This window comes from Hyla sarda, chromosome 6 (genome assembly GCF_029499605.1).
Source record: "Hyla sarda isolate aHylSar1 chromosome 6, aHylSar1.hap1, whole genome shotgun sequence".
NCBI lineage: Eukaryota > Metazoa > Chordata > Amphibia > Anura > Hylidae > Hyla > Hyla sarda.
The window spans coordinates 281,640,671-281,667,193 of NC_079194.1; the positions used below are offsets into that span (position 1 = coordinate 281,640,671).

Sequence of the window (26,523 nt, forward strand, 5' to 3'; positions counted from 1 at the left end):
TCTTCTTTATTGGATAGTATTAAGCACCATGCAAGAGAAATGGAAAAACAATGCAGGATTACTAATGCCAGGTTGATAGGTCACATGAGGCACGTTTCTGAATCAAAAATAGAAAACTGCCATGGTGGGAGCATCCACTGCATATGCTGACAATAAAGAATCTACAAGGCAAGTTGCAAAGAATCTACTAGGCAAGCTGCAAAGTGGTAAAAGGTAGAAGGAACCGACGAGGATGGGATTTGAACCCATGCTTGCAGAGCACAATGGATTAGCAGTCCATCGCCTTAACCACTCGGCCACCTCGTCTTCATAAGTCCCTTCTTCCAGGTGATAGATTCTGAGAACAGGGTCAAAAAGTTTTTTGCTGCATTTTTATTGAAGGTCACAGATCAGGCACTAGCTGAGGGGACCGTAACTCCAAGTTGGTGAAAAAATGCAAGCTGCAACCACTCCATCAATGCACAACATTTAGTAGAAATTTGAATCATTGCGTAAGAAATTCCCATTTTCTGGCTTTTCTGCTGGACTTCACTTGGCGCTGTGGCTTAGGTGGTTAAAGCGCCTGTCTAGTAAACAGGAGATCCTGAGTTCAAATCTCAGCAGTGCCTTTTTTTCCCCTAAATGTTAAGCTTTTCATACCAAAAAGCAGATGTTCAATCCTATCTGACATCAATATTGTCCATCCCACAGCCCTAAGACAGTCCGAGCAAAGTCAAAAATATGGATGCTGGCTAAACGCCCAAAAGAAAGAAATGTCCTCATCTTCTTTATAGGATAGCATTAAGCACCATGCAAGAGGAATTGGAAAACAAGGCAGGATTTCTAAGGCCTGGTTGATAGGTCACGTAACGCACCCTTCTGGATTGGAAATAGAAAACTCCCATGCCTGCAAAGACAATAAAAAATCTACAAAGCAAGATACCAAGTTGGAAAAGGCATGCAGAGCACAATGGATTAGCCGTCCATCGACTTAACCCCTCGGCCACCTCGTCTTTAAAAGGCAACCACTCCAGGTGAGACATTCTGACAACATGATCAACAAGTCTTTGGCTGCATTTTCATTGAAGGTCACATATTAAGCACTGGCTGAATGGACCGTAACTCAAAAAATGCAAGCTGCAACTGCTCCGTCAATATACAGCATTTTGTAGACATTTTAATCATTGCATAGCAATTCCCATTTTCTGACTTTAAGGAAAGGGTTGTCATGGCGCTGTGGCTTAGTTGGTTAAAGCGCCTGTCTTGTAAACAGGAGATCCTGAGTTCGAATCTCAGCAGTGCCTTTCTTTCTTTGCAATTTTGAGCTTTTCATACCAAGAAGTAGACGTTCAATCATATGTGACTTCAAACTTGTCTATCCCACAGTCCTAAGAATGTCCGAGCAAAGTCAAAAATATGTATGCTGGCTGAATGCCCAAAAGAAGGAAATGTCCTCATCTTCTTTATTGGATAGTATTAAGCACCATGCAAGAGAAATGGAAAAACAATGCAGGATTACTAATGCCAGGTTGATAGGTCACATGAGGCACGTTTCTGAATCAAAAATAGAAAACTGCCATGGTGGGAGCATCCACTGCATATGCTGACAATAAAGAATCTACAAGGCAAGTTGCAAAGAATCTACTAGGCAAGCTGCAAAGTGGTAAAAGGTAGAAGGAACCGACGAGGATGGGATTTGAACCCATGCATGCAGAGCACAATGGATTAGCAGTCCATCGCCTTAACCACTCGGCCACCTCGACTACATAAGTCCCTACCTCCATGTGATAGATTCTGAGAACAGGGTCAAAAAGTTTTTTGCTGCATTTTTATTGAAGGTCACAGATCAGGCACTAGCTGAGGGGACCGTAACTCCAAGTTGGTGAAAAAATGCAAGCTGCAACCACTCCATCAATGCACAACATTTAGTAGAAATTTGAATCATTGCGTAAGAAATTCCCATTTTCTGGCTTTTCTGCTGGACTTCATGTGGTGCTGTGGCTTAATTGGTTAAAGCGCCTGTCTAGTAAACAGGAGATCCTGAGTTCAAATCTCAGCAGTGCCTTTTTTCCCCCTAAATTTTAAGCTTTTCATACCAAAAAGCAGATGTTCAATCCTATCTGACATCAATATTGACCATCCCACAGCCCTAAGACAGTCCGAGCAAAGTCAAAAATATGGATGCTGGCTAAACGTCCAAAAGAAAGAAATGTCCTCATCTTCTTTATAGGATAGCATTAAGCACCATGCAAGAGGAATTGGAAAACAAGGCAGGATTTCTAAGGCCTGGTTGATAGGTCACGTAACGCACCCTTCTGGATTGGAAATAGAAAACTCCCATGCCTGCAAAGACAATAAAAAATCTACAAAGCAAGATACCAAGTTGGAAAAGGCATGCAGAGCACAATGGATTAGCCGTCCATCGACTTAACCCCTCGGCCACCTCGTCTTTAAAAGGCAACCACTCCAGGTGAGACATTCTGACAACATGATCAACAAGTCTTTGGCTGCATTTTCATTGAAGGTCACATATTAAGCACTGGCTGAATGGACCGTAACTCAAAAAATGCAAGCTGCAACTGCTCCGTCAATATACAGCATTTTGTAGACATTTTAATCATTGCATAGCAATTCCCATTTTCTGACTTTAAGGAAAGGGTTGTCATGGCGCTGTGGCTTAGTTGGTTAAAGCGCCTGTCTTGTAAACAGGAGATCCTGAGTTCGAATCTCAGCAGTGCCTTTCTTTCTTTGCAATTTTGAGCTTTTCATACCAAGAAGTAGACGTTCAATTATATGTGACTTCAAACTTGTCTATCCCACAGTCCTAAGAATGTCCGAGCAAAGTCAAAAATATGTATGCTGGCTGAATGCCCAAAAGAAGGAAATGTCCTCATCTTCTTTATTGGATAGTATTAAGCACCATGCAAGAGAAATGGAAAAACAATGCAGGATTACTAATGCCAGGTTGATAGGTCACATGAGGCACGTTTCTGAATCAAAAATAGAAAACTGCCATGGTGGGAGCATCCACTGCATATGCTGACAATAAAGAATCTACAAGGCAAGTTGCAAAGAATCTACTAGGCAAGCTGCAAAGTGGTAAAAGGTAGAAGGAACCGACGAGGATGGGATTTGAACCCATGCATGCAGAGCACAATGGATTAGCAGTCCATCGCCTTAACCACTCGGCCACCTCATCTACATAAGTCCCTACCTCCAGGTGATAGATTCTGAGAACAGGGTCAAAAAGTTTTTTGCTGCATTTTTATTGAAGGTCACAGATCAGGCACTAGCTGAGGGGACCGTAACTCCAAGTTGGTGAAAAAATGCAAGCTGCAACCACTCCATCAATGCACAACATTTAGTAGAAATTTGAATCATTGCGTAAGAAATTCCCATTTTCTGGCTTTTCTGCTGGACTTCATGTGGTGCTGTGGCTTAGTTGGTTAAAGCGCCTGTCTAGTAAACAGGAGATCCTGAGTTCAAATCTCAGCAGTGCCTTTTTTCCCCCTAAATTTTAAGCTTTTCATACCAAAAAGCAGATGTTCAATCCTATCTGACATCAATATTGACCATCCCACAGCACTAAGACAGTCCAAGCAAAGTCAAAAATATGGATGCTGGCTAAACGTCCAAAAGAAAGAAATGTCCTCATCTTCTTTATAGGATAGCATTAAGCACCATGCAAGAGGAATTGGAAAACAAGGCAGGATTTCTAAGGCCTGGTTGATAGGTCACGTAACGCACCCTTCTGGATTGGAAATAGAAAACTCCCATGCCTGCAAAGACAATAAAAAATCTACAAAGCAAGATACCAAGTTGGAAAAGGCATGCAGAGCACAATGGATTAGCCGTCCATCGACTTAACCCCTCGACCACCTCGTCTTTAAAAGGCAACCACTCCAGGTGAGACATTCTGACAACATGATCAACAAGTCTTTGGCTGCATTTTCATTGAAGGTCACATATTAAGCACTGGCTGAATGGACCGTAACTCAAAAAATGCAAGCTGCAACTGCTCCGTCAATATACAGCATTTTGTAGACATTTTAATCATTGCATAGCAATTCCCATTTTCTGACTTTTAGGCAAGGGTTGTCATGGCGCTGTGGCTTAGTTGGTTAAAGCGCCTGTCTTGTAAACAGGAGATCCTGAGTTTGAATCTCAGCAGTGCCTTTCTTTCTTTGCAATTTTGAGCTTTTCATACCAAGAAGTAGACGTTCAATCATATGTGACTTCAAACTTGTCTATCCCACAGTCCTAAGAATGTCCGAGCAAAGTCAAAAATATGTATGCTGGCTGAATGCCCAAAAGAAGGAAATGTCCTCATCTTCTTTATTGGATAGTATTAAGCACCATGCAAGAGAAATGGAAAAACAATGCAGGATTACTAATGCCAGGTTGATAGGTCACATGAGGCACGTTTCTGAATCAAAAATAGAAAACTGCCATGGTGGGAGCATCCTCTGCATATGCTGACAATAAAGAATCTACAAGGCAAGTTGCAAAGAATCTACTAGGCAAGCTGCAAAGTGGTAAAAAGTAGAAGAAACCGACGAGGATGGGATTTGAACCCATGCATGCAGAGCACAATGGATTAGCAGTCCATCGCCTTAACCACTCGGCCACCTCATCTACATAAGTCCCTACCTCCAGGTGATAGATTCTGAGAACAGGGTCAAAAAGTTTTTTGCTGCATTTTTATTGAAGGTCACAGATCAGGCACTGGCTGAGGGGACCGTAACTCCAAGTTGGTGAAAAAATGCAAGCTGCAACCACTCCATCAATGCACAACATTTAGTAGAAATTTGAATCATTGCGTAAGAAATTCCCATTTTCTGGCTTTTCTGCTGGACTTCACTTGGCGCTGTGGCTTAGGTGGTTAAAGCGCCTGTCTAGTAAACAGGAGATCCTGAGTTCAAATCTCAGCAGTGCCTTTTTTTTTCCCCTAAATTTTAAGCTTTTCATACCAAAAAGCAGATGTTCAATCCTATCTGACATCAATATTGTCCATCCCACAGCCCTAAGACAGTCCGAGCAAAGTCAAAAATATGGATGCTGGCTAAACGCCCAAAAGAAAGAAATGTCCTCATCTTCTTTATAGGATAGCATTAAGCACCATGCAAGAGGAATTGGAAAACAAGGCAGGATTTCTAAGGCCTGGTTGATAGGTCACGTAACGCACCCTTCTGGATTGGAAATAGAAAACTCCCATGCCTGCAAAGACAATAAAAAATCTACAAAGCAAGATACCAAGTTGGAAAAGGCATGCAGAGCACAATGGATTAGCCGTCCATCGACTTAACCCCTCGGCCACCTCGTCTTTAAAAGGCAACCACTCCAGGTGAGACATTCTGACAACATGATCAACAAGTCTTTGGCTGCATTTTCATTGAAGGTCACATATTAAGCACTGGCTGAATGGACCGTAACTCAAAAAATGCAAGCTGCAACTGCTCCGTCAATATACAGCATTTTGTAGACATTTTAATCATTGCATAGCAATTCCCATTTTCTGTCTTTCTGACTTTTTGACTTTTTGACTTTTTGGCATTGGTTGTCATGGCGCTGTGGCTTAGTTGGTTAAAGCGCCTGTCTTGTAAACAGGAGATCCTGAGTTCGAATCTCAGCAGTGCCTTTCTTTCTTTGCAATTTTGAGCTTTTCATACCAAGAAGTAGACGTTCAATCATATGTGACTTCAAACTTGTCTATCCCACAGTCCTAAGAATGTCCGAGCAAAGTCAAAAATATTTATGCTGGCTGAATGCCCAAAAGAAGGAAATGTCCTCATCTTCTTTGCACCATGCAAGAGAAATGGAAAAACAATGCAGGATTACTAATGCCAGGTTGATAGGTAACATGAGGCACGTTTCTGAATCAAAAATAGAAAACTGCCATGGTGGGAGCATCCACTGCATATGCTGACAATAAAGAATCTACAAGGCAAGTTGCAAAGAATCTACTAGGCAAGCTGCAAAGTGGTAAAAAGTAGAAGGAACCGACGAGGATGGGATTTGAACCCATGCATGCAGAGCACAATGGATTAGCAGTCCATCGCCTTAACCACTCGGCCACCTCGTCTACATAAGTCCCTACCTCCAGGTAATAGATTCTGAGAACAGGGTCAAAAAGTTTTTTGCTGCATTTTTATTGAAGGTCACAGATCAGGCACTGGCTGAGGGGACCGTAACTCCAAGTTGGTGAAAAAATGCAAGCTGCAACCACTCCATCAATGCACAACATTTAGTAGAAATTTGAATCATTGCGTAAGAAATTCCCATTTTCTGGCTTTTCTGCTGGACTTCTTGTGGTGCTGTGGCTTAGTTGGTTAAAGCGCTTGTCTAGTAAACTGGAGATCCTGAGTTCAAATCTCAGCAGTGCCTTTTTTTCCCCTAAATTTTAAGCTTTTCATACCAAAAAGCAGATGTTCAATCCTATCTGACATCAATATTGACCATCCCACAGCCCTAAGACAGTCCGAGCAAAGTCAAAAATATGGATGCTGGCTAAACGTCCAAAAGAAAGAAATGTCCTCATCTTCTTTATAGGATAGCATTAAGCACCATGCAAGAGGAATTGGAAAACAAGGCAGGATTTGTAAGGCCTGGTTGATAGGTCACGTAACGCACCCTTCTGGATTGGAAATAGAAAACTCCCATGCCTGCAAAGACAATAAAAAATCTTCAAAGCAAGATACCAAGTTGGAAAAGGCATGCAGAGCACAATGGATTAGCCGTCCATCGACTTAACCCCTCGGCCACCTCGTCTTTAAAAGGCAACCACTCCAGGTGAGACATTCTGACAACATGATCAACAAGTCTTTGGCTGCATTTTCATTGAAGGTCACATATTAAGCACTGGCTGAATGGACCGTAACTCAAAAAATGCAAGCTGCAACTGCTCCGTCAATATACAGCATTTTGTAGACATTTTAATCATTGCATAGCAATTCCCATTTTCTGACTTTTAGGCAAGGGTTGTCATGGCGCTGTGGCTTAGTTGGTTAAAGCGCCTGTCTTGTAAACAGGAGATCCTGAGTTTGAATCTCAGCAGTGCCTTTCTTTCTTTGCAATTTTGAGCTTTTCATACCAAGAAGTAGACGTTCAATCATATGTGACTTCAAACTTGTCTATCCCACAGTCCTAAGAATGTCCGAGCAAAGTCAAAAATATGTATGCTGGCTGAATGCCCAAAAGAAGGAAATGTCCTCATCTTCTTTATTGGATAGTATTAAGCACCATGCAAGAGAAATGGAAAAACAATGCAGGATTACTAATGCCAGGTTGATAGGTCACATGAGGCACGTTTCTGAATCAAAAATAGAAAACTGCCATGGTGGGAGCATCCTCTGCATATGCTGACAATAAAGAATCTACAAGGCAAGTTGCAAAGAATCTACTAGGCAAGCTGCAAAGTGGTAAAAAGTAGAAGAAACCGACGAGGATGGGATTTGAACCCATGCATGCAGAGCACAATGGATTAGCAGTCCATCGCCTTAACCACTCGGCCACCTCATCTACATAAGTCCCTACCTCCAGGTGATAGATTCTGAGAACAGGGTCAAAAAGTTTTTTGCTGCATTTTTATTGAAGGTCACAGATCAGGCACTGGCTGAGGGGACCGTAACTCCAAGTTGGTGAAAAAATGCAAGCTGCAACCACTCCATCAATGCACAACATTTAGTAGAAATTTGAATCATTGCGTAAGAAATTCCCATTTTCTGGCTTTTCTGCTGGACTTCACTTGGCGCTGTGGCTTAGGTGGTTAAAGCGCCTGTCTAGTAAACAGGAGATCCTGAGTTCAAATCTCAGCAGTGCCTTTTTTTTTCCCCTAAATTTTAAGCTTTTCATACCAAAAAGCAGATGTTCAATCCTATCTGACATCAATATTGTCCATCCCACAGCCCTAAGACAGTCCGAGCAAAGTCAAAAATATGGATGCTGGCTAAACGCCCAAAAGAAAGAAATGTCCTCATCTTCTTTATAGGATAGCATTAAGCACCATGCAAGAGGAATTGGAAAACAAGGCAGGATTTCTAAGGCCTGGTTGATAGGTCACGTAACGCACCCTTCTGGATTGGAAATAGAAAACTCCCATGCCTGCAAAGACAATAAAAAATCTACAAAGCAAGATACCAAGTTGGAAAAGGCATGCAGAGCACAATGGATTAGCCGTCCATCGACTTAACCCCTCGGCCACCTCGTCTTTAAAAGGCAACCACTCCAGGTGAGACATTCTGACAACATGATCAACAAGTCTTTGGCTGCATTTTCATTGAAGGTCACATATTAAGCACTGGCTGAATGGACCGTAACTCAAAAAATGCAAGCTGCAACTGCTCCGTCAATATACAGCATTTTGTAGACATTTTAATCATTGCATAGCAATTCCCATTTTCTGTCTTTCTGACTTTTTGACTTTTTGACTTTTTGGCATTGGTTGTCATGGCGCTGTGGCTTAGTTGGTTAAAGCGCCTGTCTTGTAAACAGGAGATCCTGAGTTCGAATCTCAGCAGTGCCTTTCTTTCTTTGCAATTTTGAGCTTTTCATACCAAGAAGTAGACGTTCAATCATATGTGACTTCAAACTTGTCTATCCCACAGTCCTAAGAATGTCCGAGCAAAGTCAAAAATATTTATGCTGGCTGAATGCCCAAAAGAAGGAAATGTCCTCATCTTCTTTGCACCATGCAAGAGAAATGGAAAAACAATGCAGGATTACTAATGCCAGGTTGATAGGTAACATGAGGCACGTTTCTGAATCAAAAATAGAAAACTGCCATGGTGGGAGCATCCACTGCATATGCTGACAATAAAGAATCTACAAGGCAAGTTGCAAAGAATCTACTAGGCAAGCTGCAAAGTGGTAAAAAGTAGAAGGAACCGACGAGGATGGGATTTGAACCCATGCATGCAGAGCACAATGGATTAGCAGTCCATCGCCTTAACCACTCGGCCACCTCGTCTACATAAGTCCCTACCTCCAGGTAATAGATTCTGAGAACAGGGTCAAAAAGTTTTTTGCTGCATTTTTATTGAAGGTCACAGATCAGGCACTGGCTGAGGGGACCGTAACTCCAAGTTGGTGAAAAAATGCAAGCTGCAACCACTCCATCAATGCACAACATTTAGTAGAAATTTGAATCATTGCGTAAGAAATTCCCATTTTCTGGCTTTTCTGCTGGACTTCTTGTGGTGCTGTGGCTTAGTTGGTTAAAGCGCTTGTCTAGTAAACTGGAGATCCTGAGTTCAAATCTCAGCAGTGCCTTTTTTTCCCCTAAATTTTAAGCTTTTCATACCAAAAAGCAGATGTTCAATCCTATCTGACATCAATATTGACCATCCCACAGCCCTAAGACAGTCCGAGCAAAGTCAAAAATATGGATGCTGGCTAAACGTCCAAAAGAAAGAAATGTCCTCATCTTCTTTATAGGATAGCATTAAGCACCATGCAAGAGGAATTGGAAAACAAGGCAGGATTTGTAAGGCCTGGTTGATAGGTCACGTAACGCACCCTTCTGGATTGGAAATAGAAAACTCCCATGCCTGCAAAGACAATAAAAAATCTTCAAAGCAAGATACCAAGTTGGAAAAGGCATGCAGAGCACAATGGATTAGCCGTCCATCGACTTAACCCCTCGGCCACCTCGTCTTTAAAAGGCAACCACTCCAGGTGAGACATTCTGACAACATGATCAACAAGTCTTTGGCTGCATTTTCATTGAAGGTCACATATTAAGCACTGGCTGAATGGACCGTAACTCAAAAAATGCAAGCTGCAACTGCTCCGTCAATATACAGCATTTTGTATACATTTTAATCATTGCATAGCAATTCCCATTTTCTGACTTTTAGGCAAGGGTTGTCATGGCGCTGTGGCTTAGTTGGTTAAAGCGCCTGTCTTGTAAACAGGAGATCCTGAGTTTGAATCTCAGCAGTGCCTTTCTTTCTTTGCAATTTTGAGCTTTTCATACCAAGAAGTAGACGTTCAATCATATGTGACTTCAAACTTGTCTATCCCACAGTCCTAAGAATGTCCGAGCAAAGTCAAAAATATGTATGCTGGCTGAATGCCCAAAAGAAGGAAATGTCCTCATCTTCTTTATTGGATAGTATTAAGCACCATGCAAGAGAAATGGAAAAACAATGCAGGATTACTAATGCCAGGTTGATAGGTCACATGAGGCACGTTTCTGAATCAAAAATAGAAAACTGCCATGGTGGCAGCATCCACTGCATATGCTGACAATAAAGAATCTACAAGGCAAGTTGCAAAGAATCTACTAGGCAAGCTGCAAAGTGGTAAAAAGTAGAAGAAACCGACGAGGATGGGATTTGAACCCATGCATGCAGAGCACAATGGATTAGCAGTCCATCGCCTTAACCACTCGGCCACCTCATCTACATAAGTCCCTACCTCCAGGTGATAGATTCTGAGAACAGGGTCAAAAAGTTTTTTGCTGCATTTTTATTGAAGGTCACAGATCAGGCACTGGCTGAGGGGACCGTAACTCCAAGTTGGTGAAAAAATGCAAGCTGCAACCACTCCATCAATGCACAACATTTAGTAGAAATTTGAATCATTGCGTAAGAAATTCCCATTTTCTGGCTTTTCTGCTGGACTTCACTTGGCGCTGTGGCTTAGGTGGTTAAAGCGCCTGTCTAGTAAACAGGAGATCCTGAGTTCAAATCTCAGCAGTGCCTTTTTTTTTCCCCTAAATTTTAAGCTTTTCATACCAAAAAGCAGATGTTCAATCCTATCTGACATCAATATTGTCCATCCCACAGCCCTAAGACAGTCCGAGCAAAGTCAAAAATATGGATGCTGGCTAAACGCCCAAAAGAAAGAAATGTCCTCATCTTCTTTATAGGATAGCATTAAGCACCATGCAAGAGGAATTGGAAAACAAGGCAGGATTTCTAAGGCCTGGTTGATAGGTCACGTAACGCACCCTTCTGGATTGGAAATAGGAAACTCCCATGCCTGCAAAGACAATAAAAAATCAACAAAGCAAGATACCAAGTTGGAAAAGGCATGCAGAGCACAATGGATTAGCAGTCCATCGACTTAACCCCTCGGCCACCTCGTCTTTAAAAGGCAACCACTCCAGGTGAGACATTCTGACAACATGATCAACAAGTCTTTGGCTGCATTTTCATTGAAGGTCACATTTTAAGCACTGGCTGAATGGACCGTAACTCAAAAAATGCAAGCTGCAACTGCTCCGTCAATATACAGCATTTTGTAGACATTTTAATCATTGCATAGCAATTCCCATGAGGCACGTTTCTGAATCAAAAATAGAAAACTGCCATGTTGGGAGCATCCACTGCATATGTTGACAATAAAGAATCTACAAGGCAAGTTGCAAAGAATCTACTAGGCAAGCTGCAAAGTGGTAAAAAATAGAAGAAACCGACGAGGATGGGATTTGAACCCATGCATGCAGAGCACAATGGATTAGCAGTCCATCGCCTTAACCACTCGGCCACCTCGTCTACATAAGTCCCTACCTCCAGGTAATAGATTCTGAGAACAGGGTCAAAAAGTTTTTTGCTGCATTTTTATTGAAGGTCACAGATCAGGCACTGGCTGAGGGGACCGTAACCCCAAGTTGGTGAAAAAATGCAAGCTGCAACCACTCCATCAATGCACAACATTTAGTAGAAATTTGAATCATTGCGTAAGAAATTCCCATTTTCTGGCTTTTCTGCTGGACTTCTTGTGGTGCTGTGGCTTAGTTGGTTAAAGCGCTTGTCTAGTAAACAGGAGATCCTGAGTTCAAATCTCAGCAGTGCCTTTTTTCCCCTAAATTTTAAGCTTTTCATACCAAAAAGCAGATGTTCAATCCTATCTGACATCAATATTGTCCATCCCACAGCCCTAAGACAGTCCGAGCAAAGTCAAAAATATGGATGCTGGCTAAACGCCCAAAAGAAAGAAATGTCCTCATCTTCTTTATAGGATAGCATTAAGCACCATGCAAGAGGAATTGGAAAACAAGGCAGGATTTCTAAGGCCTGGTTGATAGGTCACGTAACGCACCCTTCTGGATTGGAAATAGAAAACTCCCATGCCTGCAAAGACAATAAAAAATCTACAAAGCAAGATACCAAGTTGGAAAAGGCATGTAGAGCACAATGGATTAGCCGTCCATCGACTTAACCCCTCGGCCACCTCGTCTTTAAAAGGCAACCACTCCAGGTGAGACATTCTGACAACATGATCAACAAGTCTTTGGCTGCATTTTCATTGAAGGTCACATATTAAGCACTGGCTGAATGGACCGTAACTCAAAAAATGCAAGCTGCAACTGCTCCGTCAATATACAGCATTTTGTAGACATTTTAATCATTGCATAGCAATTCCCATTTTCTGACTTTTAGGCAAGGGTTGTCATGGCGCTGTGGCTTAGTTGGTTAAAGCGCCTGTCTTGTAAACAGGAGATCCTGAGTTCGAATCTCAGCAGTGCCTTTCTTTCTTTGCAATTTTGAGCTTTTCATACCAAGAAGTAGACGTTCAATCATATGTGACTTCAAACTTGTCTATCCCACAGTCCTAAGAATGTCCGAGCAAAGTCAAAAATATGTATGCTGGCTGAATGCCCAAAAGAAGGAAATGTCCTCATCTTCTTTATTGGATAGTATTAAGCACCATGCAAGAGAAATGGAAAAACAATGCAGGATTACTAATGCCAGGTTGATAGGTCACATGAGGCACGTTTCTGAATCAAAAATAGAAAACTGCCATGGTGGGAGCATCCACTGCATATGCTGACAATAAAGAATCTACAAGGCAAGTTGCAAAGAATCTACTAGGCAAGCTGCAAAGTGGTAAAAGGTAGAAGGAACCGACAAGGATGGGATTTGAACCCATGCATGCAGAGCACAATGGATTAGCAGTCCATCGCCTTAACCACTCGGCCACCTCGTCTACATAAGTCCCTACCTCCAGGTGATAGATTCTGAGAACAGGGTCAAAAAGTTTTTTGCTGCATTTTTATTGAAGGTCACAGATCAGGCACTAGCTGAGGGGACCGTAACTCCAAGTTGGTGAAAAAATGCAAGCTGCAACCACTCCATCAATGCACAACATTTAGTAGAAATTTGAATCATTGCGTAAGAAATTCCCATTTTCTGGCTTTTCTGCTGGACTTCACTTAGCGCTGTGGCTTAGGTGGTTAAAGCGCCTGTCTAGTAAACAGGAGATCCTGAGTTCAAATCTCAGCAGTGCCTTTTTTCCCCTAAATTTTAAGCTTTTCATACCAAAAAGCAGATGTTCAATCCTATCTGACATCAATATTGTCCATCCCACAGCCCTAAGACAGTCCGAGCAAAGTCAAAAATATGGATGCTGGCTAAACGCCCAAAAGAAAGAAATGTCCTCATCTTCTTTATAGGATAGCATTAAGCACCATGCAAGAGGAATTGGAAAACAAGGCAGGATTTCTAAGGCCTGGTTGATAGGTCCCTTCTGGATTGGAAATAGAAAACTCCCATGCCTGCAAAGACAATAAAAAATCTACAAAGCAAGATACCAAGTTGGAAAAGGCATGCAGAGCACAATGGATTAGCCGTCCATCGACTTAACCTCTCGGCCACCTCGTCTTTAAAAGGCAACCACTCCAGGTGAGACATTCTGACAACATGATCAACAAGTCTTTGGCTGCATTTTCATTGAAGGTATGTGACCTTCAATGAAAATGCAGCCAAAGACTGGAACTGGCTGAATGGACCGTAACTCAAAAAATGCAAGCTGCAACTGCTCCGTCAATATACAGCATTTTGTAGACATTTTAATCATTGCATAGCAATTCCCATTTTCTGACTTTAAGGAAAGGGTTGTCATGGCGCTGTGGCTTAGTTGGTTAAAGCGCCTGTCTTGTAAACAGGAGATCCTGAGTTCGAATCTCTGCAGTGCCTTTCTTTCTTTGCAATTTTGAGCTTTTCATACCAAGAAGTAGACGTTCAATCATATGTGACTTCAAACTTGTCTATCCCACAGTCCTAAGAATGTCCGAGCAAAGTCAAAAATGTGTATGCTGGCTGAATGCCCAAAAGAAGGAAATGTCCTCATCTTCTTTATTGGATAGTATTAAGCACCATGCAAGAGAAATGGAAAAACAATGCAGGATTACTAATGCCAGGTTGATAGGTCACATGAGGCACGTTTCTGAATCAAAAATAGAAAACTGCCATGTTGGGAGCATCCACTGCATATGCTGACAATAAAGAATCTACAAGGCAAGTTGCAAAGAATCTACTAGGCAAGCTGCAAAGTGGTAAAAAGTAGAAGAAACCGACGAGGATGGGATTTGAACCCATGCATGCAGTGCACAATGGATTAGCAGTCCGTCGTCTTAACCACTCGGCCACCTCGTCTACATAAGTCCCTACCTCCAGGTAATAGATTCTGAGAACAGGGTCAAAAAGTTTTTTGCTGCATTTTGATTGAAGGTCACAGATCAGGCACTGGCTGAGGGGACCGTAACTCCAAGTTGGTGAAAAAATGCAAGCTGCAACCACTCCATCAATGCACAACATTTAGTAGAAATTTGAATCATTGCGTAAGAAATTCCCATTTTCTGGCTTTTCTGCTGGACTTCTTGTGGTGCTGTGGCTTAGTTGGTTAAAGCGCTTGTCTAGTAAACAGGAGATCCTGAGTTCAAATCTCAGCAGTGCCTTTTTTCCCCTAAATTTTAAGCTTTTCATACCAAAAAGCAGATGTTCAATCCTATCTGACATCAATATTGACCATCCCACAGCCCTAAGACAGTCCGAGCAAAGTCAAAAATATGGATGCTGGCTAAACGTCCAAAAGAAAGAAATGTCCTCATCTTCTTTATAGGATAGCATTAAGCACCATGCAAGAGGAATTGGAAAACAAGGCAGGATTTCTAAGGCCTGGTTGATAGGTCACGTAACGCACCCTTCTGGATTGGAAATAGAAAACTCCCATGCCTGCAAAGACAATAAAAAATCTTCAAAGCAAGATACCAAGTTGGAAAAGGCATGCAGAGCACAATGGATTAGCCGTCCATCGACTTAACCCCTCGGCCACCTCGTCTTTAAAAGGCAACCACTCCTGGTGAGACATTCTGACAACATGATCAACAAGTCTTTGGCTGCATTTTCATTGAAGGTCACATATTAAGCACTGGCTGAATGGACCGTAACTCAAAAAATGCAAGCTGCAACTGCTCCGTCAATATACAGCATTTTGTATACATTTTAATCATTGCATAGCAATTCCCATTTTCTGACTTTTAGGCAAGGGTTGTCATGGCGCTGTGGCTTAGTTGGTTAAAGTGCCTGTCTTGTAAACAGGAGATCCTGAGTTTGAATCTCAGCAGTGCCTTTCTTTCTTTGCAATTTTGAGCTTTTCATACCAAGAAGTAGACGTTCAATCATATGTGACTTCAAACTTGTCTATCCCACAGTCCTAAGAATGTCCGAGCAAAGTCAAAAATATGTATGCTGGCTGAATGCCCAAAAGAAGGAAATGTCCTCATCTTCTTTATTGGATAGTATTAAGCACCATGCAAGAGAAATGGAAAAACAATGCAGGATTACTAATGCCAGGTTGATAGGTCACATGAGGCACGTTTCTGAATCAAAAATAGAAAACTGCCATGGTGGGAGCATCCACTGCATATGCTGACAATAAAGAATCTACAAGGCAAGTTGCAAAGAATCTACTAGGCAAGCTGCAAAGTGGTAAAAGGTAGAAGGAACTGACGAGGATGGGATTTGAACCCATGCATGCAGAGCACAATGGATTAGCAGTCCATCGCCTTAACCACTCGGCCACCTCGTCTACATAAGTCCCTACCTCCAGGTGATAGATTCTGAGAACAGGGTCAAAAAGTTTTTTGCTGCATTTTTATTGAAGGTCACAGATCAGGCACTAGCTGAGGGGACCGTAACTCCAAGTTGGTGAAAAAATGCAAGCTGCAACCACTCCATCAATGCACAACATTTAGTAGAAATTTGAATCATTGCGTAAGAAATTCCCATTTTCTGGCTTTTCTGCTGGACTTCACTTGGCGCTGTGGCTTAGGTGGTTAAAGCGCCTGTCTAGTAAACAGGAGATCCTGAGTTCAAATCTCAGCAGTGCCTTTTTTCCCCTAAATTTTAAGCTTTTCATACCAAAAAGCAGATGTTCAATCCTATCTGACATCAATATTGTCCATCCCACAGCCCTAAGACAGTCCGAGCAAAGTCAAAAATATGGATGCTGGCTAAACGCCCAAAAGAAAGAAATGTCCTCATCTTCTTTATAGGATAGCATTAAGCACCATGCAAGAGGAATTGGAAAACAAGGCAGGATTTCTAAGGCCTGGTTGATAGGTCACGTAACGCACCCTTCTGGATTGGAAATAGAAAACTCCCATGCCTGCAAAGACAATAAAAAATCTACAAAGCAAGATACCAAGTTGGAAAAGGCATGCAGAGCACAATGGATTAGCCGTCCATCGACTTAACCCCTCGGCCACCTCGTCTTTAAAAGGCAACCACTCCAGGTGAGACATTCTGACAACATGATCAACAAGTCTTTGGCTGCATTTTCATTGAAGGTCACATATTAAGCACTGGCTGAATGGACTGTAACTCAAAAAATGCAAGCTGCAACTGCTCCGTCAATATACAGCATTTTGTAGACATTTTAATCATTGCATAGCAATTCCCATTTTCTGACTTTAAGGAAAGGGTTGTCATGGCGCTGTGGCTTAGTTGGTTAAAGCGCCTGTCTTGTAAACAGGAGATCCTGAGTTTGAATCTCAGCAGTGCCTTTCTTTCTTTGCAATTTTGAGCTTTTCATACCAAGAAGTAGACGTTCAATCATATGTGACTTCAAACTTGTCTATCCCACAGTCCTAAGAATGTCCGAGCAAAGTCAAAAATATGTATGCTGGCTGAATGCCCAAAAGAAGGAAATGTCCTCATCTTCTTTATTGGATAGTATTAAGCACCATGCAAGAGAAATGGAAAAACAATGCAGGATTACTAATGCCAGGTTGATAGGTCACATGAGGCACGTTTCTGAATCAAAAATAGAAAACTGCCATGGTGGGAGCATCCACTGCATATGCTGACAATAAAGAATCTACAAGGCAAGTTGCAAAGAATCTACTAGGCAAGCTGCAAAGTGGTAAAAGGTAGAAGGAACCGACGAGGATGGGATTTGAACCCATGCATGCAGAGCACAATGGATTAGCAGTCCATCGCCTTAACCACTCGGCCACCTCGTCTACATAAGTCCCTTCTTCCAGGTGATAGATTCTGAGAACAGGGTCAAAAAGTTTTTTGCTGCATTTTTATTGAAGGTCACAGATCAGGCACTAGCTGAGGGGACCGTAACTCCAAGTTGGTGAAAAAATGCAAGCTGCAACCACTCCATCAATGCACAACATTTAGTAGAAATTTGAATCATTGCGTAAGAAATTCCCATTTTCTGGCTTTTCTGCTGGACTTCACTTGGCGCTGTGGCTTAGGTGGTTAAAGCGCCTGTCTAGTAAACAGGAGATCCTGAGTTCAAATCTCAGCAGTGCCTTTTTTCCCCTAAATGTTAAGCTTTTCATACCAAAAAGCAGATGTTCAATCCTATCTGACATCAATATTGTCCATCCCACAGCCCTAAGACAGTCCGAGCAAAGTCAAAAATATGGATGCTGGCTAAACGCCCAAAAGAAAGAAATGTCCTCATCTTCTTTATAGGATAGCATTAAGCACCATGCAAGAGGAATTGGAAAACAAGGCAGGATTTCTAAGGCCTGGTTGATAGGTCACGTAACGCACCCTTCTGGATTGGAAATAGAAAACTCCCATGCCTGCAAAGACAATAAAAAATCTACAAAGCAAGATACCAAGTTGGAAAAGGCATGCAGAGCACAATGGATTAGCCGTCCATCGACTTAACCCCTTGGCCACCTCGTCTTTAAAAGGCAACCACTCCAGGTGAGACATTCTGACAACATGATCAACAAGTCTTTGGCTGCATTTTCATTGAAGGTCACATATTAAGCACTGGCTGAATGGACCGTAACTCAAAAAATGCAAGCTGCAACTGCTCCGTCAATATACAGCATTTTGTAGACATTTTAATCATTGCATAGCAATTCCCATTTTCTGACTTTAAGGAAAGGGTTGTCATGGCGCTGTGGCTTAGTTGGTTAAAGCGCCTGTCTTGTAAACAGGAGATCCTGAGTTCGAATCTCAGCAGTGCCTTTCTTTCTTTGCAATTTTGAGCTTTTCATACCAAGAAGTAGACGTTCAATCACATGTGACTTCAAACTTGTCTATCCCACAGTCCTAAGAATGTCCGAGCAAAGTCAAAAATATGTATGCTGGCTGAATGCCCAAAAGAAGGAAATGTCCTCATCTTCTTTATTGGATAGTATTAAGCACCATGCAAGAGAAATGGAAAAACAATGCAGGATTACTAATGCCAGGTTGATAGGTCACATGAGGCACGTTTCTGAATCAAAAATAGAAAACTGCCATGGTGGGAGCATCCACTGCATATGCTGACAATAAAGATTCTACAAGGCAAGTTGCAAAGAATCTACTAGGCAAGCTGCAAAGTGGTAAAAGGTACCGACGAGGATGGGATTTGAACCCATGCATGCAGAGCACAATGGATTAGCAGTCCATCGCCTTAACCACTCGGCCACCTCGTCTACATAAGTCCCTACCTCCAGGTGATAGATTCTGAGAACAGGGTCAAAAAGTTTTTTGCTGCATTTTTATTGAAGGTCACAGATCAGGCACTAGCTGAGGGGACCGTAACTCCAAGTTGGTGAAAAAATGCAAGCTGCAACCACTCCATCAATGCACAACATTTAGTAGAAATTTGAATCATTGCGTAAGAAATTCCCATTTTCTGGCTTTTCTGCTGGACTTCATGTGGTGCTGTGGCTTAGTTGGTTAAAGCGCCTGTCTAGTAAACAGGAGATCCTGAGTTCAAATCTCAGCAGTGCCTTTTTTCCCCCTAAATTTTAAGCTTTTCATACCAAAAAGCAGATGTTCAATCCTATCTGACATCAATATTGACCATCCCACAGCCCTAAGACAGTCCGAGCAAAGTCAAAAATATGGATGCTGGCTAAACGTCCAAAAGAAAGAAATGTCCTCATCTTCTTTATAGGATAGCATTAAGCACCATGCAAGAGGAATTGGAAAACAAGGCAGGATTTCTAAGGCCTGGTTGATAGGTCACGTAACGCACCCTTCTGGATTGGAAATAGAAAACTCCCATGCCTGCAAAGACAATAAAAAATCTACAAAGCAAGATACCAAGTTGGAAAAGGCATGCAGAGCACAATGGATTAGCCGTCCATCGACTTAACCCCTCGGCCACCTCGTCTTTAAAAGGCAACCACTCCAGGTGAGACATTCTGACAACATGATCAACAAGTCTTTGGCTGCATTTTCATTGAAGGTCACATATTAAGCACTGGCTGAATGGACCGTAACTCAAAAAATGCAAGCTGCAACTGCTCCGTCAATATACAGCATTTTGTAGACATTTTAATCATTGCATAGCAATTCCCATTTTCTGACTTTAAGGAAAGGGTTGTCATGGCGCTGTGGCTTAGTTGGTTAAAGCGCCTGTCTTGTAAACAGGAGATCCTGAGTTTGAATCTCAGCAGTGCCTTTCTTTCTTTGCAATTTTGAGCTTTTCATACCAAGAAGTAGACGTTCAATCATATGTGACTTCAAACTTGTCTATCCCACAGTCCTAAGAATGTCCGAGCAAAGTCAAAAATATGTATGCTGGCTGAATGCCCAAAAGAAGGAAATGTCCTCATCTTCTTTATTGGATAGTATTAAGCACCATGCAAGAGAAATGGAAAAACAATGCAGGATTACTAATGCCAGGTTGATAGGTCACATGAGGCACGTTTCTGAATCAAAAATAGAAAACTGCCATGGTGGGAGCATCCACTGCATATGCTGACAATAAAGAATCTACAAGGCAAGTTGCAAAGAATCTACTAGGCAAGCTGCAAAGTGGTAAAAGGTAGAAGGAACCGACAAGGATGGGATTTGAACCCATGCATGCAGAGCACAATGGATTAGCAGTCCATCGCCTTAACCACTCGGCCACCTCGTCTACATAAGTCCCTACCTCCAGGTGATAGATTCTGAGAACAGGGTCAAAAAGTTTTTTGCTGCATTTTTATTGAAGGTCACAGATCAGGCACTAGCTGAGGGGACCGTAACTCCAAGTTGGTGAAAAAATGCAAGCTGCAACCACTCCATCAATGCACAACATTTAGTAGAAATTTGAATCATTGCGTAAGAAATTCCCATTTTCTGGCTTTTCTGCTGGGCTTCACTTGGCGCTGTGGCTTAGGTGGTTAAAGCGCCTGTCTAGTAAACAGGAGATCCTGAGTTCAAATCTCAGCAGTGCCTTTTTTCCCCTAAATTTTAAGCTTTTCATACCAAAAAGCAGATGTTCAATCCTATCTGACATCAATATTGTCCATCCCACAGCCCTAAGACAGTCCGAGCAAAGTCAAAAATATGGATGCTGGCTAAACGCCCAAAAGAAAGAAATGTCCTCATCTTCTTTATAGGATAGCATTAAGCACCATGCAAGAGGAATTGGAAAACAAGGCAGGATTTCTAAGGCCTGGTTGATAGGTCACGTAACGCACCCTTCTGGATTGGAAATAGAAAACTCCCATGCCTGCAAAGACAATAAAAAATCTACAAAGCAAGATACCAAGTTGGAAAAGGCATGCAGAGCACAATGGATTAGCCGTCCATCGACTTAACCCCTCGGCCACCTCGTCTTTAAAAGGCAACCACTCCAGGTGAGACATTCTGACAACATGATCAACAAGTCTTTGGCTGCATTTTCATTGAAGGTCACATATTAAGCACTGGCTGAATGGACCGTAACTCAAAAAATGCAAGCTGCAACTGCTCCGTCAATATACAGCATTTTGTAGACATTTTAATCATTGCATAGCAATTCCCATTTTCTGACTTTAAGGAAAGGTTTGTCATGGCGCTGTGGCTTAGTTGGTTAAAGCGCCTGTCTTGTAAACAGGAGATCCTGAGTTCGAATCTCAGCAGTGCCTTTCTTTCTTTGCAATTTTGAGCTTTTCATACCAAGAAGTAGACGTTCAATCATATGTGACTTCAAACTTGTCTATCCCACAGTCCTAAGAATGTCCGAGCAAAGTCAAAAATATGTATGCTGGCTGAATGCCCAAAAGAAGGAAATGTCCTCATCTTCTTTATTGGATAGTATTAAGCACCATGCAAGAGAAATGGAAAAACAATGCAGGATTACTAATGCCAGGTTGATAGGTCACATGAGGCACGTTTCTGAATCAAAAATAGAAAACTGCCATGGTGGGAGCATCCACTGCATATGCTGACAATAAAGAATCTACAAGGCAAGTTGCAAAGAATCTACTAGGCAAGCTACAAAGTGGTAAAAGGTAGAAGGAACCGACGAGGATGGGATTTGAACCCATGCATGCAGAGCACAATGGATTAGCAGTCCATCGCCTTAACCACTCGGCCACCTCGTCTACATAAGTCCCTACCTCCAGGTGATAGATTCTGAGAACAGGGTCAAAAAGTTTTTTGCTGCATTTTTATTGAAGGTCACAGATCAGGCACTAGCTGAGGGGACCGTAACTCCAAGTTGATGAAAAAATGCAAGCTGCAACCACTCCATCAATGCACAACATTTAGTAGAAATTTGAATCATTGCGTAAGAAATTCCCATTTTCTGGCTTTTCTGCTGGACTTCACTTGGCGCTGTGGCTTAGGTGGTTAAAGCGCCTGTCTAGTAAACAGGAGATCCTGAGTTCAAATCTCAGCAGTGCCTTTTTTCCCCTAAATTTTAAGCTTTTCATACCAAAAAGCAGATGTTCAATCCTATCTGACATCAATATTGTCCATCCCACAGCCCTAAGACAGTCCGAGCAAAGTCAAAAATATGGATGCTGGCTAAACGCCCAAAAGAAAGAAATGTCCTCATCTTCTTTATAGGATAGCATTAAGCACCATGCAAGAGGAATTGGAAAACAAGGCAGGATTTCTAAGGCCTGGTTGATAGGTCACGTAACGCACCCTTCTGGATTGGAAATAGAAAACTCCCATGCCTGCAAAGACAATAAAAAATCTACAAAGCAAGATACCAAGTTGGAAAAGGCATGCAGAGCACAATGGATTAGCCGTCCATCGACTTAACCCCTCGGCCACCTCGTCTTTAAAAGGCAACCACTCCAGGTGAGACATTCTGACAACATGATCAACAAGTCTTTGGCTGCATTTTCATTGAAGGTCACATATTAAGCACTGGCTGAATGGACCGTAACTCAAAAAATGCAAGCTGCAACTGCTCCGTCAATATACAGCATTTTGTAGACATTTTAATCATTGCATAGCAATTCCCATTTTCTGACTTTAAGGAAAGGGCTGTCATGGCGCTGTGGCTTAGTTGGTTAAAGCGCCTGTCTTGTAAACAGGAGATCCTGAGTTCGAATCTCAGCAGTGCCTTTCTTTCTTTGCAATTTTGAGCTTTTCATACCAAGAAGTAGACGTTCAATCACATGTGACTTCAAACTTGTCTATCCCACAGTCCTAAGAATGTCCGAGCAAAGTCAAAAATATGTATGCTGGCTGAATGCCCAAAAGAAGGAAATGTCCTCATCTTCTTTATTGGATAGTATTAAGCACCATGCAAGAGAAATGGAAAAACAATGCAGGATTACTAATGCCAGATTGATAGGTCACATGAGGCACGTTTCTGAATCAAAAATAGAAAACTGCCATGGTGGGAGCATCCACTGCATATGCTGACAATAAAGAATCTACAAGGCAAGTTGCAAAGAATCTACTAGGCAAGCTGCAAAGTGGTAAAAGGTACCGACGAGGATGGGATTTGAACCCATGCATGCAGAGCACAATGGATTAGCAGTCCATCGCCTTAACCACTCAGCCACCTCGTCTACATAAGTCCCTACCTCCAGGTGATAGATTCTGAGAACAGGGTCAAAAAGTTTTTTGCTGCATTTTTATTGAAGGTCACAGATCAGGCACTAGCTGAGGGGACCGTAACTCCAAGTTGGTGAAAAAATGCAAGCTGCAACCACTCCATCAATGCACAACATTTAGTAGAAATTTGAATCATTGCGTAAGAAATTCCCATTTTCTGGCTTTTCTGCTGGACTTCATGTGGTGCTGTGGCTTAGTTGGTTAAAGCGCCTGTCTAGTAAACAGGAGATCCTGAGTTCAAATCTCAGCAGTGCCTTTTTTCCCCCTAAATTTTAAGCTTTTCATACCAAAAAGCAGATGTTCAATCCTATCTGACATCAATATTGACCATCCCACAGCCCTAAGACAGTCCGAGCAAAGTCAAAAATATGGATGCTGGCTAAACGTCCAAAAGAAAGAAATGTCCTCATCTTCTTTATAGGATAGCATTAAGCACCATGCAAGAGGAATTGGAAAACAAGGCAGGATTTCTAAGGCCTGGTTGATAGGTCACGTAACGCACCCTTCTGGATTGGAAATAGAAAACTCCCATGCCTGCAAAGACAATAAAAAATCTACAAAGCAAGATACCAAGTTGGAAAAGGCATGCAGAGCACAATGGATTAGCCGTCCATCGACTTAACCCCTCGGCCACCTCGTCTTTAAAAGGCAACCACTCCAGGTGAGACATTCTGACAACATGATCAACAAGTCTTTGGCTGCATTTTCATTGAAGGTCACATATTAAGCACTGGCTGAATGGACCGTAACTCAAAAAATGCAAGCTGCAACTGCTCCGTCAATATACAGCATTTTGTAGACATTTTAATCATTGCATAGCAATTCCCATTTTCTGACTTTAAGGAAAGGGTTGTCATGGCGCTGTGGCTTAGTTGGTTAAAGCGCCTGTCTTGTAAACAGGAGATCCTGAGTTCAAATCTCAGCAGTGCCTTTTTTCCCCTAAATTTTAAGCTTTTCATACCAAAAAGCAGATGTTCAATCCTATCTGACATCAATATTGTCCATCCCACAGCCCTAAGACAGTCCGAGCAAAGTCAAAAATATGGATGCTGGCTAAACGCCCAAAAGAAAGAAATGTCCTCATCTTCTTTATAGGATAGCATTAAGCACCATGCAAGAGGAATTGGAAAACAAGGCAGGATTTCTAAGGCCTGGTTGATAGGTCACGTAACGCACCCTTCTGGATTGGAAATAGGAAACTCCCATGCCTGCAAAGACAATAAAAAATCAACAAAGCAAGATACCAAGTTGGAAAAGGCATGCAGAGCACAATGGATTAGCAGTCCATCGACTTAACCCCTCGGCCACCTCGTCTTTAAAAGGCAACCACTCCAGGTGAGACATTCTGACAACATGATCAACAAGTCTTTGGCTGCATTTTCATTGAAGGTCACATTTTAAGCACTGGCTGAATGGACCGTAACTCAAAAAATGCAAGCTGCAACTGCTCCGTCAATATACAGCATTTTGTAGACATTTTAATCATTGCATAGCAATTCCCATGAGGCACGTTTCTGAATCAAAAATAGAAAACTGCCATGTTGGGAGCATCCACTGCATATGTTGACAATAAAGAATCTACAAGGCAAGTTGCAAAGAATCTACTAGGCAAGCTGCAAAGTGGTAAAAAGTAGAAGAAACCGACGAGGATGGGATTTGAACCCATGCATGCAGAGCACAATGGATTAGCAGTCCATCGCCTTAACCACTCGGCCACCTCGTCTACATAAGTCCCTACCTCCAGGTAATAGATTCTGAGAACAGGGTCAAAAAGTTTTTTGCTGCATTTTTATTGAAGGTCACAGATCAGGCACTGGCTGAGGGGACCGTAACCCCAAGTTGGTGAAAAAATGCAAGCTGCAACCACTCCATCAATGCACAACATTTAGTAGAAATTTGAATCATTGCGTAAGAAATTCCCATTTTCTGGCTTTTCTGCTGGACTTCTTGTGGTGCTGTGGCTTAGTTGGTTAAAGCGCTTGTCTAGTAAACAGGAGATCCTGAGTTCAAATCTCAGCAGTGCCTTTTTTCCCCTAAATTTTAAGCTTTTCATACCAAAAAGCAGATGTTCAATCCTATCTGACATCAATATTGTCCATCCCACAGCCCTAAGACAGTCCGAGCAAAGTCAAAAATATGGATGCTGGCTAAACGCCCAAAAGAAAGAAATGTCCTCATCTTCTTTATAGGATAGCATTAAGCACCATGCAAGAGGAATTGGAAAACAAGGCAGGATTTCTAAGGCCTGGTTGATAGGTCACGTAACGCACCCTTCTGGATTGGAAATAGAAAACTCCCATGCCTGCAAAGACAATAAAAAATCTACAAAGCAAGATACCAAGTTGGAAAAGGCATGCAGAGCACAATGGATTAGCCGTCCATCGACTTAACCCCTCGGCCACCTCGTCTTTAAAAGGCAACCACTCCAGGTGAGACATTCTGACAACATGATCAACAAGTCTTTGGCTGCATTTTCATTGAAGGTCACATATTAAGCACTGGCTGAATGGACCGTAACTCAAAAAATGCAAGCTGCAACTGCTCCGTCAATATACAGCATTTTGTAGACATTTTAATCATTGCATAGCAATTCCCATTTTCTGACTTTTAGGCAAGGGTTGTCATGGCGCTGTGGCTTAGTTGGTTAAAGCGCCTGTCTTGTAAACAGGAGATCCTGAGTTCGAATCTCAGCAGTGCCTTTCTTTCTTTGCAATTTTGAGCTTTTCATACCAAGAAGTAGACGTTCAATCATATGTGACTTCAAACTTGTCTATCCCACAGTCCTAAGAATGTCAGAGCAAAGTCAAAAATATGTATGCTGGCTGAATGCCCAAAAGAAGGAAATGTCCTCATCTTCTTTATTGGATAGTATTAAGCACCATGCAAGAGAAATGGAAAAACAATGCAGGATTACTAATGCCAGGTTGATAGGTCACATGAGGCACGTTTCTGAATCAAAAATAGAAAACTGCCATGGTGGCAGCATCCACTGCATATGCTGACAATAAAGAATCTACAAGGCAGGTTGCAAAGAATCTACTAGGCAAGCTGCAAAGTGGTAAAAAGTAGAAGGAACCGACGAGTATGGGATTTGAACCCATGCATGCAGAGCACAATGGACTAGCAGTCCATCGCCTTAACCACTCGGCCACCTCGTCTACATAAGTCCCTACCTCCAGCTGATAGATTCTGAGAACAGGGTCAAAAAGTTTTTTGCTGCATTTTTATTGAAGGTCACAGATCAGGCACTGGCTTACGGGACCGTAACTCCAAGTTGGTGAAAAAATGCAAGCTGCAACCACTCCATCAATGCACAACATTTAGTAGAAATTTGAATCATTGCGTAAGAAATTCCCATTTTCTGGCTTTTCTGCTGGTCTTCACTTGGCGCTGTGGCTTAGTTGGTTAAAGCGCCTGTCTAGTAAACAGGAGATCCTGAGTTCAAATCTCAGCAGTGCCATTTTTTCCCCTAAATTTTAAGCTTTTCATACCAAAAAGCAGATGTTCAATCCTATCTGAC

The 26,523-nt window shown here is 42.1% G+C and overlaps 55 non-coding genes across 55 annotated transcripts; 36 read left to right on the forward strand and 19 right to left on the reverse strand.

Annotated features, from left to right (window-relative positions):
* Window positions 1-224: 224 nt before the first annotated feature.
* On the reverse strand, window positions 225-306 carry TRNAS-GCU (transfer RNA serine (anticodon GCU)). The gene has a single exon. It is a non-coding gene; the product is annotated as a tRNA-Ser (tRNA).
* Window positions 307-534: 228 nt separating this feature from the next.
* TRNAT-AGU (transfer RNA threonine (anticodon AGU)) lies at window positions 535-608 on the forward strand. The gene has a single exon. It is a non-coding gene; the product is annotated as a tRNA-Thr (tRNA).
* A 601-nt stretch (window positions 609-1,209) lies between these two features.
* Window positions 1,210-1,283, forward strand: TRNAT-UGU (transfer RNA threonine (anticodon UGU)). The gene has a single exon. It is a non-coding gene; the product is annotated as a tRNA-Thr (tRNA).
* Window positions 1,284-1,660: 377 nt separating this feature from the next.
* On the reverse strand, window positions 1,661-1,742 carry TRNAS-GCU (transfer RNA serine (anticodon GCU)). The gene has a single exon. It is a non-coding gene; the product is annotated as a tRNA-Ser (tRNA).
* A 228-nt stretch (window positions 1,743-1,970) lies between these two features.
* Window positions 1,971-2,044, forward strand: TRNAT-AGU (transfer RNA threonine (anticodon AGU)). The gene has a single exon. It is a non-coding gene; the product is annotated as a tRNA-Thr (tRNA).
* Window positions 2,045-2,645: 601 nt separating this feature from the next.
* On the forward strand, window positions 2,646-2,719 carry TRNAT-UGU (transfer RNA threonine (anticodon UGU)). Its single transcript has one exon. It is a non-coding gene; the product is annotated as a tRNA-Thr (tRNA).
* Window positions 2,720-3,096: 377 nt separating this feature from the next.
* Window positions 3,097-3,178, reverse strand: TRNAS-GCU (transfer RNA serine (anticodon GCU)). Its single transcript has one exon. It is a non-coding gene; the product is annotated as a tRNA-Ser (tRNA).
* A 228-nt stretch (window positions 3,179-3,406) lies between these two features.
* On the forward strand, window positions 3,407-3,480 carry TRNAT-AGU (transfer RNA threonine (anticodon AGU)). Its single transcript has one exon. It is a non-coding gene; the product is annotated as a tRNA-Thr (tRNA).
* Window positions 3,481-4,081: 601 nt separating this feature from the next.
* TRNAT-UGU (transfer RNA threonine (anticodon UGU)) lies at window positions 4,082-4,155 on the forward strand. The gene has a single exon. It is a non-coding gene; the product is annotated as a tRNA-Thr (tRNA).
* Window positions 4,156-4,532: 377 nt separating this feature from the next.
* Window positions 4,533-4,614, reverse strand: TRNAS-GCU (transfer RNA serine (anticodon GCU)). The gene has a single exon. It is a non-coding gene; the product is annotated as a tRNA-Ser (tRNA).
* A 228-nt stretch (window positions 4,615-4,842) lies between these two features.
* Window positions 4,843-4,916, forward strand: TRNAT-AGU (transfer RNA threonine (anticodon AGU)). The gene has a single exon. It is a non-coding gene; the product is annotated as a tRNA-Thr (tRNA).
* A 627-nt stretch (window positions 4,917-5,543) lies between these two features.
* Window positions 5,544-5,617, forward strand: TRNAT-UGU (transfer RNA threonine (anticodon UGU)). Its single transcript has one exon. It is a non-coding gene; the product is annotated as a tRNA-Thr (tRNA).
* Window positions 5,618-5,979: 362 nt separating this feature from the next.
* TRNAS-GCU (transfer RNA serine (anticodon GCU)) lies at window positions 5,980-6,061 on the reverse strand. Its single transcript has one exon. It is a non-coding gene; the product is annotated as a tRNA-Ser (tRNA).
* Window positions 6,062-6,289: 228 nt separating this feature from the next.
* TRNAT-AGU (transfer RNA threonine (anticodon AGU)) lies at window positions 6,290-6,363 on the forward strand. The gene has a single exon. It is a non-coding gene; the product is annotated as a tRNA-Thr (tRNA).
* A 601-nt stretch (window positions 6,364-6,964) lies between these two features.
* On the forward strand, window positions 6,965-7,038 carry TRNAT-UGU (transfer RNA threonine (anticodon UGU)). The gene has a single exon. It is a non-coding gene; the product is annotated as a tRNA-Thr (tRNA).
* Window positions 7,039-7,415: 377 nt separating this feature from the next.
* Window positions 7,416-7,497, reverse strand: TRNAS-GCU (transfer RNA serine (anticodon GCU)). Its single transcript has one exon. It is a non-coding gene; the product is annotated as a tRNA-Ser (tRNA).
* Window positions 7,498-7,725: 228 nt separating this feature from the next.
* Window positions 7,726-7,799, forward strand: TRNAT-AGU (transfer RNA threonine (anticodon AGU)). Its single transcript has one exon. It is a non-coding gene; the product is annotated as a tRNA-Thr (tRNA).
* A 627-nt stretch (window positions 7,800-8,426) lies between these two features.
* Window positions 8,427-8,500, forward strand: TRNAT-UGU (transfer RNA threonine (anticodon UGU)). The gene has a single exon. It is a non-coding gene; the product is annotated as a tRNA-Thr (tRNA).
* A 362-nt stretch (window positions 8,501-8,862) lies between these two features.
* Window positions 8,863-8,944, reverse strand: TRNAS-GCU (transfer RNA serine (anticodon GCU)). The gene has a single exon. It is a non-coding gene; the product is annotated as a tRNA-Ser (tRNA).
* Window positions 8,945-9,172: 228 nt separating this feature from the next.
* TRNAT-AGU (transfer RNA threonine (anticodon AGU)) lies at window positions 9,173-9,246 on the forward strand. The gene has a single exon. It is a non-coding gene; the product is annotated as a tRNA-Thr (tRNA).
* A 601-nt stretch (window positions 9,247-9,847) lies between these two features.
* Window positions 9,848-9,921, forward strand: TRNAT-UGU (transfer RNA threonine (anticodon UGU)). The gene has a single exon. It is a non-coding gene; the product is annotated as a tRNA-Thr (tRNA).
* Window positions 9,922-10,298: 377 nt separating this feature from the next.
* Window positions 10,299-10,380, reverse strand: TRNAS-GCU (transfer RNA serine (anticodon GCU)). The gene has a single exon. It is a non-coding gene; the product is annotated as a tRNA-Ser (tRNA).
* A 228-nt stretch (window positions 10,381-10,608) lies between these two features.
* Window positions 10,609-10,682, forward strand: TRNAT-AGU (transfer RNA threonine (anticodon AGU)). The gene has a single exon. It is a non-coding gene; the product is annotated as a tRNA-Thr (tRNA).
* Window positions 10,683-11,395: 713 nt separating this feature from the next.
* TRNAS-GCU (transfer RNA serine (anticodon GCU)) lies at window positions 11,396-11,477 on the reverse strand. The gene has a single exon. It is a non-coding gene; the product is annotated as a tRNA-Ser (tRNA).
* A 228-nt stretch (window positions 11,478-11,705) lies between these two features.
* Window positions 11,706-11,779, forward strand: TRNAT-AGU (transfer RNA threonine (anticodon AGU)). Its single transcript has one exon. It is a non-coding gene; the product is annotated as a tRNA-Thr (tRNA).
* Window positions 11,780-12,379: 600 nt separating this feature from the next.
* TRNAT-UGU (transfer RNA threonine (anticodon UGU)) lies at window positions 12,380-12,453 on the forward strand. Its single transcript has one exon. It is a non-coding gene; the product is annotated as a tRNA-Thr (tRNA).
* A 377-nt stretch (window positions 12,454-12,830) lies between these two features.
* On the reverse strand, window positions 12,831-12,912 carry TRNAS-GCU (transfer RNA serine (anticodon GCU)). Its single transcript has one exon. It is a non-coding gene; the product is annotated as a tRNA-Ser (tRNA).
* A 228-nt stretch (window positions 12,913-13,140) lies between these two features.
* Window positions 13,141-13,214, forward strand: TRNAT-AGU (transfer RNA threonine (anticodon AGU)). The gene has a single exon. It is a non-coding gene; the product is annotated as a tRNA-Thr (tRNA).
* A 613-nt stretch (window positions 13,215-13,827) lies between these two features.
* Window positions 13,828-13,901, forward strand: TRNAT-UGU (transfer RNA threonine (anticodon UGU)). The gene has a single exon. It is a non-coding gene; the product is annotated as a tRNA-Thr (tRNA).
* A 377-nt stretch (window positions 13,902-14,278) lies between these two features.
* TRNAS-GCU (transfer RNA serine (anticodon GCU)) lies at window positions 14,279-14,360 on the reverse strand. The gene has a single exon. It is a non-coding gene; the product is annotated as a tRNA-Ser (tRNA).
* A 228-nt stretch (window positions 14,361-14,588) lies between these two features.
* TRNAT-AGU (transfer RNA threonine (anticodon AGU)) lies at window positions 14,589-14,662 on the forward strand. The gene has a single exon. It is a non-coding gene; the product is annotated as a tRNA-Thr (tRNA).
* A 600-nt stretch (window positions 14,663-15,262) lies between these two features.
* On the forward strand, window positions 15,263-15,336 carry TRNAT-UGU (transfer RNA threonine (anticodon UGU)). Its single transcript has one exon. It is a non-coding gene; the product is annotated as a tRNA-Thr (tRNA).
* Window positions 15,337-15,713: 377 nt separating this feature from the next.
* On the reverse strand, window positions 15,714-15,795 carry TRNAS-GCU (transfer RNA serine (anticodon GCU)). The gene has a single exon. It is a non-coding gene; the product is annotated as a tRNA-Ser (tRNA).
* Window positions 15,796-16,023: 228 nt separating this feature from the next.
* On the forward strand, window positions 16,024-16,097 carry TRNAT-AGU (transfer RNA threonine (anticodon AGU)). The gene has a single exon. It is a non-coding gene; the product is annotated as a tRNA-Thr (tRNA).
* A 600-nt stretch (window positions 16,098-16,697) lies between these two features.
* TRNAT-UGU (transfer RNA threonine (anticodon UGU)) lies at window positions 16,698-16,771 on the forward strand. Its single transcript has one exon. It is a non-coding gene; the product is annotated as a tRNA-Thr (tRNA).
* A 377-nt stretch (window positions 16,772-17,148) lies between these two features.
* Window positions 17,149-17,230, reverse strand: TRNAS-GCU (transfer RNA serine (anticodon GCU)). Its single transcript has one exon. It is a non-coding gene; the product is annotated as a tRNA-Ser (tRNA).
* A 228-nt stretch (window positions 17,231-17,458) lies between these two features.
* Window positions 17,459-17,532, forward strand: TRNAT-AGU (transfer RNA threonine (anticodon AGU)). Its single transcript has one exon. It is a non-coding gene; the product is annotated as a tRNA-Thr (tRNA).
* Window positions 17,533-18,132: 600 nt separating this feature from the next.
* On the forward strand, window positions 18,133-18,206 carry TRNAT-UGU (transfer RNA threonine (anticodon UGU)). Its single transcript has one exon. It is a non-coding gene; the product is annotated as a tRNA-Thr (tRNA).
* Window positions 18,207-18,576: 370 nt separating this feature from the next.
* Window positions 18,577-18,658, reverse strand: TRNAS-GCU (transfer RNA serine (anticodon GCU)). The gene has a single exon. It is a non-coding gene; the product is annotated as a tRNA-Ser (tRNA).
* A 228-nt stretch (window positions 18,659-18,886) lies between these two features.
* Window positions 18,887-18,960, forward strand: TRNAT-AGU (transfer RNA threonine (anticodon AGU)). The gene has a single exon. It is a non-coding gene; the product is annotated as a tRNA-Thr (tRNA).
* Window positions 18,961-19,561: 601 nt separating this feature from the next.
* Window positions 19,562-19,635, forward strand: TRNAT-UGU (transfer RNA threonine (anticodon UGU)). The gene has a single exon. It is a non-coding gene; the product is annotated as a tRNA-Thr (tRNA).
* Window positions 19,636-20,012: 377 nt separating this feature from the next.
* On the reverse strand, window positions 20,013-20,094 carry TRNAS-GCU (transfer RNA serine (anticodon GCU)). Its single transcript has one exon. It is a non-coding gene; the product is annotated as a tRNA-Ser (tRNA).
* Window positions 20,095-20,322: 228 nt separating this feature from the next.
* TRNAT-AGU (transfer RNA threonine (anticodon AGU)) lies at window positions 20,323-20,396 on the forward strand. Its single transcript has one exon. It is a non-coding gene; the product is annotated as a tRNA-Thr (tRNA).
* Window positions 20,397-20,996: 600 nt separating this feature from the next.
* TRNAT-UGU (transfer RNA threonine (anticodon UGU)) lies at window positions 20,997-21,070 on the forward strand. Its single transcript has one exon. It is a non-coding gene; the product is annotated as a tRNA-Thr (tRNA).
* A 377-nt stretch (window positions 21,071-21,447) lies between these two features.
* TRNAS-GCU (transfer RNA serine (anticodon GCU)) lies at window positions 21,448-21,529 on the reverse strand. The gene has a single exon. It is a non-coding gene; the product is annotated as a tRNA-Ser (tRNA).
* Window positions 21,530-21,757: 228 nt separating this feature from the next.
* TRNAT-AGU (transfer RNA threonine (anticodon AGU)) lies at window positions 21,758-21,831 on the forward strand. Its single transcript has one exon. It is a non-coding gene; the product is annotated as a tRNA-Thr (tRNA).
* A 600-nt stretch (window positions 21,832-22,431) lies between these two features.
* TRNAT-UGU (transfer RNA threonine (anticodon UGU)) lies at window positions 22,432-22,505 on the forward strand. The gene has a single exon. It is a non-coding gene; the product is annotated as a tRNA-Thr (tRNA).
* Window positions 22,506-22,875: 370 nt separating this feature from the next.
* Window positions 22,876-22,957, reverse strand: TRNAS-GCU (transfer RNA serine (anticodon GCU)). Its single transcript has one exon. It is a non-coding gene; the product is annotated as a tRNA-Ser (tRNA).
* Window positions 22,958-23,185: 228 nt separating this feature from the next.
* On the forward strand, window positions 23,186-23,259 carry TRNAT-AGU (transfer RNA threonine (anticodon AGU)). Its single transcript has one exon. It is a non-coding gene; the product is annotated as a tRNA-Thr (tRNA).
* A 601-nt stretch (window positions 23,260-23,860) lies between these two features.
* TRNAT-UGU (transfer RNA threonine (anticodon UGU)) lies at window positions 23,861-23,934 on the forward strand. Its single transcript has one exon. It is a non-coding gene; the product is annotated as a tRNA-Thr (tRNA).
* A 710-nt stretch (window positions 23,935-24,644) lies between these two features.
* On the reverse strand, window positions 24,645-24,726 carry TRNAS-GCU (transfer RNA serine (anticodon GCU)). The gene has a single exon. It is a non-coding gene; the product is annotated as a tRNA-Ser (tRNA).
* Window positions 24,727-24,954: 228 nt separating this feature from the next.
* On the forward strand, window positions 24,955-25,028 carry TRNAT-AGU (transfer RNA threonine (anticodon AGU)). The gene has a single exon. It is a non-coding gene; the product is annotated as a tRNA-Thr (tRNA).
* Window positions 25,029-25,628: 600 nt separating this feature from the next.
* On the forward strand, window positions 25,629-25,702 carry TRNAT-UGU (transfer RNA threonine (anticodon UGU)). Its single transcript has one exon. It is a non-coding gene; the product is annotated as a tRNA-Thr (tRNA).
* Window positions 25,703-26,079: 377 nt separating this feature from the next.
* On the reverse strand, window positions 26,080-26,161 carry TRNAS-GCU (transfer RNA serine (anticodon GCU)). Its single transcript has one exon. It is a non-coding gene; the product is annotated as a tRNA-Ser (tRNA).
* Window positions 26,162-26,389: 228 nt separating this feature from the next.
* On the forward strand, window positions 26,390-26,463 carry TRNAT-AGU (transfer RNA threonine (anticodon AGU)). The gene has a single exon. It is a non-coding gene; the product is annotated as a tRNA-Thr (tRNA).
* The last annotated feature ends 60 nt before the right edge of the window (window positions 26,464-26,523 follow it).